The 7477-nt window shown below is 32.2% G+C and overlaps 1 protein-coding gene across 4 annotated transcripts in view; it reads right to left on the bottom strand.

Moving 5' to 3' along the window:
- The window catches only part of LOC140441413 (uncharacterized), a 356383-nt gene that overhangs the window by 166203 nt on the left and 182703 nt on the right, over positions 1 to 7477 (bottom strand). Inside the window, exon 2 of one of the 4 annotated variants that reach the window (XR_011951001.1) lies at positions 3386 to 3525. The exons of the other annotated variants lie outside the window; for them this stretch is intronic. The gene's annotated coding sequence lies outside the window, so the exon portion shown is untranslated. Of the gene's footprint in view, positions 1 to 3385; positions 3526 to 7477 lie in introns of those variants that run through there. 4 annotated transcript variants of the gene reach the window in all.

Raw genomic sequence — 7477 nt, 5'->3', positions numbered from 1 at the left:
GGGATTAGTTAGGCAAATTGATGTCGAATTAGGAGAGAAAGAACTGTTAGAGTGCTGTAAAACAGACAGCTCAGCAGAAATTCTTCAAGTTAAGAGACTTAATCGTAAAATAGTTAAAAATAATGAAACTACATATGAACCTACTGGATCGGTTCTCTTTACATTTAAAGGAGTTTGTCTCCCTAAATACATAAATGTATATAGATTGGAAAGACCTGTTTCTGTATATATTTCACCAGTAACTCAGTGTTTTAGATGTTTAAGGTATGGCCATACACGTACAAATTGTAAAGGCAAGGAGAGGTGCTTTACCTGTGCTGAAGAAAAAAAATCGGACGGGGAGGCTCACTCTTCTTGTGAAATTAAATGTTTTTATTGTAAAAACCCCCATAAATCAACCGATAAAACCTGTCCCGAGTATACAAGACAAAAAAATATCAAAGAGCTCATGTCTTTTGAAAATATAACCTTCTATGATGCTAGCGAAATAGTTAAAAAAAATTATTTGACACGTGATGAATTTGTATATCGCCCCTCCGAATTCCCTATCATTAAAAACTTTAATAGAACTGAAAAAACTCATGATAATAAAGATAACCTGATTCAACCTTCACAAAGACGTACACATCATGTAAGAACCGACCCTATCAAAAGATCTTTTCAACAAGTTGTGGCTGAAAACAATAAAAAAAAAAGAATAATTCACAAAGGCTATGATAAAAAGGCTCATAATGAAAATTTACTATTTCCCAACTCAAGATCTCAAAATGAAAACAACTCACCAAATTTCTCAAAAAAACTTGAAAACAATATAAATACACAGTTGCCTACTACTAGTGCAGTTCATACGTATAATTCGCAAGAATCTCCTTCATCATATCCAGATGAAGTTAGATGTATTATTAATGCAATCTGGAATACTTCAGAAAATAATAAAAGAGTAATTAAAAACATACTCTTCAGTCAAAATTTTAATATGAATATAGACCCCGGTTCCCAATCGGACTCAGAGTCCTAAACAACCTTCTTTTCTTTTCAACTAGGTCAGATACAATTAAGTTAAAGATAATTTTTTGGAATCTAAGAAGCATAAATTCAAACAGGGGTAATTTAATTAGCTTAATTTACAACGAAAACCCTGATATTTTTTTAATAAATGAGTCTTGGCTAAAGGCCAATGACAATTTTAGGCTCAATTCATATAACATAGTTAGGCAGGATAGAGATGATGGGTATGGTGGGATAGTAACGTGCATTAGAAATAATATAACATTTAAGAAAATTAAATCTTTTTCTTCAGAACATATTCAATATACAATAATAGAAATAGGTAATCTACAAGTAATTAATTTTTATTGCAACTCACATATGCATATAAATAACAATATTTTAAATGATCTTATTTCCTTTAATCCTAAAAACATTATAATTATGGGAGATTTTAACTCTCATCATCCCTTATGGGATAAAGCTACACCCAACAAAGGAGGTAGAATAATTCATGATTTCCTATTTGATAATGATCTTGTGATTATGAACGATGGTTCACCAACACTATTTCAATTATCAACAGCAATACCAAGTGCAGTAGATTTGACTATGGTAAGTGGGAATCTAGCTATACAGGCTAATTGGGATACTATTAAAGATTGTGGTAACAGTGACCACTTTCCTGTACGTCTTTTACTTAATGATAATGGCAATTGTGAGGTATTCAACAACATGACTAGTCCTTATAAAATTAGAAACTTTAAAAAAGCTGACTGGGAAGCGTACCATAATAAAGTTTTGATGTACCTTCAAGATTTAGATTATAACTTAAGTTATGATCAACTAATGTATATTATTAACACAGTAGCTGATCAAGTAATTCCGTTTAAACAGGCCGGTATACATATTAAAAGGGGTAATGCCTGGTGGGATAATGATTGTACATCCTGGGTTAAGGAAAGGAAAAAAGCCATAGCAAATTTTAATAATGTTCCATCTATGGAAAATTATATATTAGCAAAAAAAACCATTGCATTAACTAAAAAAAAATTAAATAATAAAAAAAAAGAAAAGTTTAGGCTTTTTTGTGAAACTTTAAATAGGAACTCTAGCATGACTTATGTTTGGAACAAGATTAAGAAATTCAATAATAATAACTTCAAAACAGGAAGATTTAATCTTACTATTCCAGATAATCTTAAAATATCTATTTTAAATAAAATGTCAATCATAAATATAGATCCAAATTTTGTTCTTGACAATGTAGATGAAAATTTAAAGCCCTTTTCCATAAATGAATTAAACCTGGCCTTAAATAAAAAGAAATCATCTGCCCCTGGTATGGATGATATATCTTATGAAATGTTTCAATTTTTACCTTTCAAAGCTAAACAAATTCTTATTAATAGTTATAATAAAATTTTAATGGGTGGAGAAATACCAGCCGTATGGAAAACATTTAATATTATTAGTTTTTTAAAACCAAATAGGGATCCGACAAATCCAGAAAATTATAGACCAATTGTCCTGTCTTCATGTGGAGCCAAAATTCTAGAAATAATGATCAAGAATCGATTAGACTGGCAATTGGAACATAATTTAAAATTTTCAAATAATCAGACTGGATTTCGTAAAGGAAGAGGTATATATGACAACATAACATTCATCACATCTTACATTAACCTTGCATTTCAATCCTCTGAGTCAGTCATCGTAATTTTTTTAGACATAAAAGCTGCATACGATAATGTTGACATATATAAACTCTATAGTAAACTCAAAAACTTAGAAGTGCCTATCCGAATGTGTAACGTAATTCTCAATCTTCTGACAGAACGATCACTATATTGTAGGGGTAATGACGGCTCCTTCCTGGGTCCTGTACCAACAACCTCGGGTATACCACAGGGCTCCCCTCTGAGTACTATTTTATTCAATATTTACTTAAGGGATATTTTTGATTTAAATTTGGGAGAAGCATCTATCATAGGGTACGCTGATGATTTGGCAGTTATGATCAGAGGAAAAAGTGTAGCAGCCATGGTAAATAATATCAATAATGCTTTAAAGCACATAAATGCACACCTTCGTGAACACAACCTGTCACTTTCCATGGATAAATGTGAGGCAGTATGGTTCACTAGAGGGAGGAAACATACCATCCCACCCCCCGTACATATTAATAATGCAATCATTGCCTTTAAAAAAGAGGTTAAATATTTGGGTATTATACTGCAAGAAAACATGAAATGGTCACCACACATTACTAACATTACAAGTAAAGCAAAAAAATCACTAAATGTATTAAGAGCACTGTGTAGGGTATGGTGGGGTGCAGATCCAAACACACTTTTGATCGCCTTCTCTGCTCTAGTCCAATCACATCTTGATTTTGGATCAATGTTTCTTAGACCATGTTCTAAGGCCGCTCTCAGTAAATTGGATGTGGTGTTTTATGAGGGATTGCGTATATGTATGGGATGTATGCGTTCCACACCCAGGGCTGCTCTTTTAGCAGAAGCATCTATATTAGATCTGGAACATAGAAGAAAACTACTGGCCCTTAAATTAATTTCAAAATTCTTAGTTGTAACAAATCATCCAACTATTCAATTTATCAACAACTTTCTATTAAAAATAATCCATAGACCGGAGTATTGGAATAAAGACAAAATACCATACCTAGTGGAAGCACTTCAACAGTATAGGCCCTATTTAAAGTTAATATATAGAGGTTCAAATTTTCCATGTTACGAAATTGATTTTCATATACTCAATAAACCTTTAAAGTCTTTTAACTGTAATTGTAAAAAAGGAGACATTATGTCAAGAATTAATTTTGAGGCCAAAACTAATAGTCTAAAATCTCAGTATACTTTCATTTTTTCTGATGCGTCAAAGAGGGACAACAGAGTTGGTTTTGGTATATTCATCCCATCCCTAAATTATAAATTTTCGTCACGTCTTCCCAACCATTTAAGTATTTACAAAGCAGAAATAATTGCCATACATGATGCAGTAAAAACTGCCATTAATAAAAAAATTAAAAATGTGATAATTTTCTCAGATTCACAGGGGGCTATAACAAAACTCTGTAATCCTTCTTTTGCAACAAATTCTGAATATTGGGTTCTTACGACAAAAAGGCTAATTGCTGCATCTAACATGAATGGTTATAATATCCAATTATCCTGGATACCAGGTCACTCAGGTATACCTGGGAATTCAGAGGCAGATAATTTGGCCAAAATTGGAACAGATCTTAATATTCCCAGAAAAATGGTATATGACATAAAAGACATTTTAAATTTCTTAAAACAGGATATTTTAAACATTTTTAAAGATAAATGGAGAATCTTAGTCTCATCCAGACATCGTGGGTATGCTAGAGTTCAATCAACATTCACCGATAAGACATGGTATGGCAATTTAAATTATAAAGATCGGAGACACATCACAACTATAATTAGAATGCGTACAGGTCATTGCCTGACTAATGCCCATCTTTTCAAAATTAATATAAAAGATGACCCTGCCTGTGAATGCGGCATGATAGAAAACCTGAATCACATATTTTTCGAGTGCCCTATTAACTATATTCCTAATTTGGACTTATATAAGTACTTTGTATCAAAAAAGAAAATATCACCATTATCCATGACTGACCTTCTATCCTCTCCGGAAGATGAAACTATAGAGATAATCATGCGTTTCATTAACATTAATAAAATCAAACTCTGAAGCTCAACTATCCAATTTCCCCGATATATTCTATAATCCTGCCTGTTTTAGTGCTTTGGTGTTGGCCTCTTATTCCATTTGTTGTAATATTAATTTGTCCTCCAATATTATTGCCGTAGATCAGATCAGATAATAAAATTAAACTCTGAAGCTCAACTATCCAATTTTCCCGATATATCCTATAATCCTGCCTGTTTTAGTGCTTTGGTGTTGGCCTCTTATTCCATTTGTTGTAATATTAATTTGTCCTCCAATATTATTGCCGTAGATCAGAAAGCCGATACAATAATAGCGAAGTTATAAGCTATATAGAAACAAGAAAAGCGCCACCACGAGAAAAGCTGTAGTTCAGTGAAGTTTTCAGAGATTCCTGCATGGCCCAGAGCCAGACAAAGTGGGGTCTCACACAAATCGGGCTGGCAATTGCCTTGCAGCAAAGCCATCAATACAACAAGACAAGACAAGACTACGTTTTTTACGATGGTTTTTTATTTGAAATGTTTTTTCTAGGGCGTACAGATTCTGGGTAAATCGATTTTTCGTTCTTCTTCCCTACAGGGAGTGGTGGTTTTAAGGGGAAGTGGGGGTAGGAGTAGTAAATTTCTGTACACACTTTTTTGGGGTCGCTAAATTAAAACTCTTAGCATAATAAGCTTGATCGTATGATTTTTAGAAGTTCAGTGGCATTTTCGTCTTTGGTGACTTGAGTATATAGATTGATTTATTTATAACAAAACTAAAGCATCTTTGGGATTTACTAATGCATGTCCCTATTTGAGTTACATCGAATTAAAAAAAACTTTTCAATTTTCTCTAATTAATTTTTTTGGTATTTTTTCATGCGATACCGACAGTTGTTAATATTACATATGTTATAAACATCTTGAAGATAAAAAACTTATCAAGAAAGAGTTCCGAAGGAAAAAGGTAATAGTTCAATGAGTTCAATGAGTTTATTGTTTATAACTTCGGCGCAAATTCTGGTCAACTTTGACTGGATGTATCTCAGTAATTACTAATCGTAATTCTACTTGTTTTCTTTTAGAAGAAGCGTATTGCCTAGTCTTTTTTAGTGCCGTTTTCTATATTTAATTTAAGGTAATAGTTACCGAGATATTCCATTTGTTTATAAGCCAAAAAATTGTTTACAATTTTAAAATATTTCTGGGACTGCCCAAATAATCATATTTTAATTCCATAATGTACGTTAGATAGGTAAAGTACTTTTTTATAAGTAAAAACATTGGCAAACTTCTATATGGCCTGGTTTTTGTTGTGCACGATTTTAAAGAATTTAATTTTTTTTTATTTTGATTGCGAAATTATTATGCAAAATATATTCAAACGAATTAAATTAAATTTAGTGGGCTGTTTTATCATGTTATAAGATTCTCTAGGCAAAATATGAAGGTTCTAAGTGCAATTTAAGTGGCCGAAAAACGTTGAATAAGCAAAGGCTTTTGTATATTTATTGATATTTTACAGCAAGGGTAATAAATTAAAACATTTTGAACCAGTCATATCTTGGTCCTAAATGAATCGTTTTAAAGTTATAAGCAAGAAAAGTAGAAGAAAAACGATGTTTTTCGTAATTTTTAAATATTTTAATTTTTTTAATAATATTCCCTATTTGAGAGATATAAGTAAATTCATGTTGTTGTTGCACAACTTTTTCTGCAAAAATCCAAATGCCACCTCTCACATCCAAATGTTGTCGTTTTTCACAGATCCGCCCTGGTTTAATAAATTAGGTTAAGACTAAAGCTACGGATTTTCAATATTAAAATATCGCCACAAAAAACAATTTGTATCCAAAAATGAATAAGGTGTAGACTTGAAATTGGAAACTATGACCAGTAATAAAATTTACTTAACTTGTAATCAATTTATCAAGTGACAACAATATTGAAGAATAGATGAATTAAAAGCTGGATTACAAATCCGTATAGATAAAATAGATATATGTAATGATAGTTCAATTTCACTAATTGTATTTGCAGAAGACGCAACGTTCACAAAAAAAAACAATATGCCTAAATAAGAGAAGAAGAAAATTATTAAAACTCATATTTGAAAAGACACAACACGGTAATCCTAAATATTTGCCCCTTCGCTAGAAAATGTTTGTCCCTTATAGCTAGTTTGTTATTTATTTTATTTTATTAGTTGTCATTTCTCTAGACAGTTGTATCTAGCAGGAAAGGTAAATTAAATCCATCAGAATACTGTGATAAGGTATTAAGTCGATAATAATATTAATGACAATAATCCACATCCTACCTTTTTTCATTAATGGTTTATGCTTGTAAAGGTAACGTTTAGGTAGATATCGTTTAAAAATATGGATTTAATAATAATGATGTAAGCTTATGTTGTTTTAAAACATAAAGAAAATGAAAAATTGTTGTTTTCAGATGAGTTCGTCATGTCATATAATAAATACCTAACCTCTGTATATGTGTGTGTGTGTGTGTGTGTGTGTGTGTGTGTGTGTGTGTGTGTGTGTGTGTGTGTGTGTGTGTGTGTGTGTGTGTGTGTGTGTGCATTTGTGTGTGTGTGTGTGGTGTGTGTGTGTGTGTGTGTGTGTGTGTGTAGGTGTGTGTGTGTGTGTGTGTGTGTGTGTGTGTGTGTGTGTGTGTGTGTGTGTGTGTGTGCGCGTTTGTGTGTGTGTGTGTGTGTGTGTGTGTGTGTGTGTGTGTGTGTGTGTGTGTGTGTGGGTGAGGGTGGGCGTGTGTGTGCGTAGGTT

The sequence above is a fragment of the Diabrotica undecimpunctata genome, chromosome 5, assembly GCF_040954645.1.
Source record: "Diabrotica undecimpunctata isolate CICGRU chromosome 5, icDiaUnde3, whole genome shotgun sequence".
Taxonomy (NCBI): Eukaryota; Metazoa; Arthropoda; class Insecta; order Coleoptera; family Chrysomelidae; genus Diabrotica; species Diabrotica undecimpunctata.
This window is presented reverse-complemented; position numbering and strand designations above follow the sequence as displayed.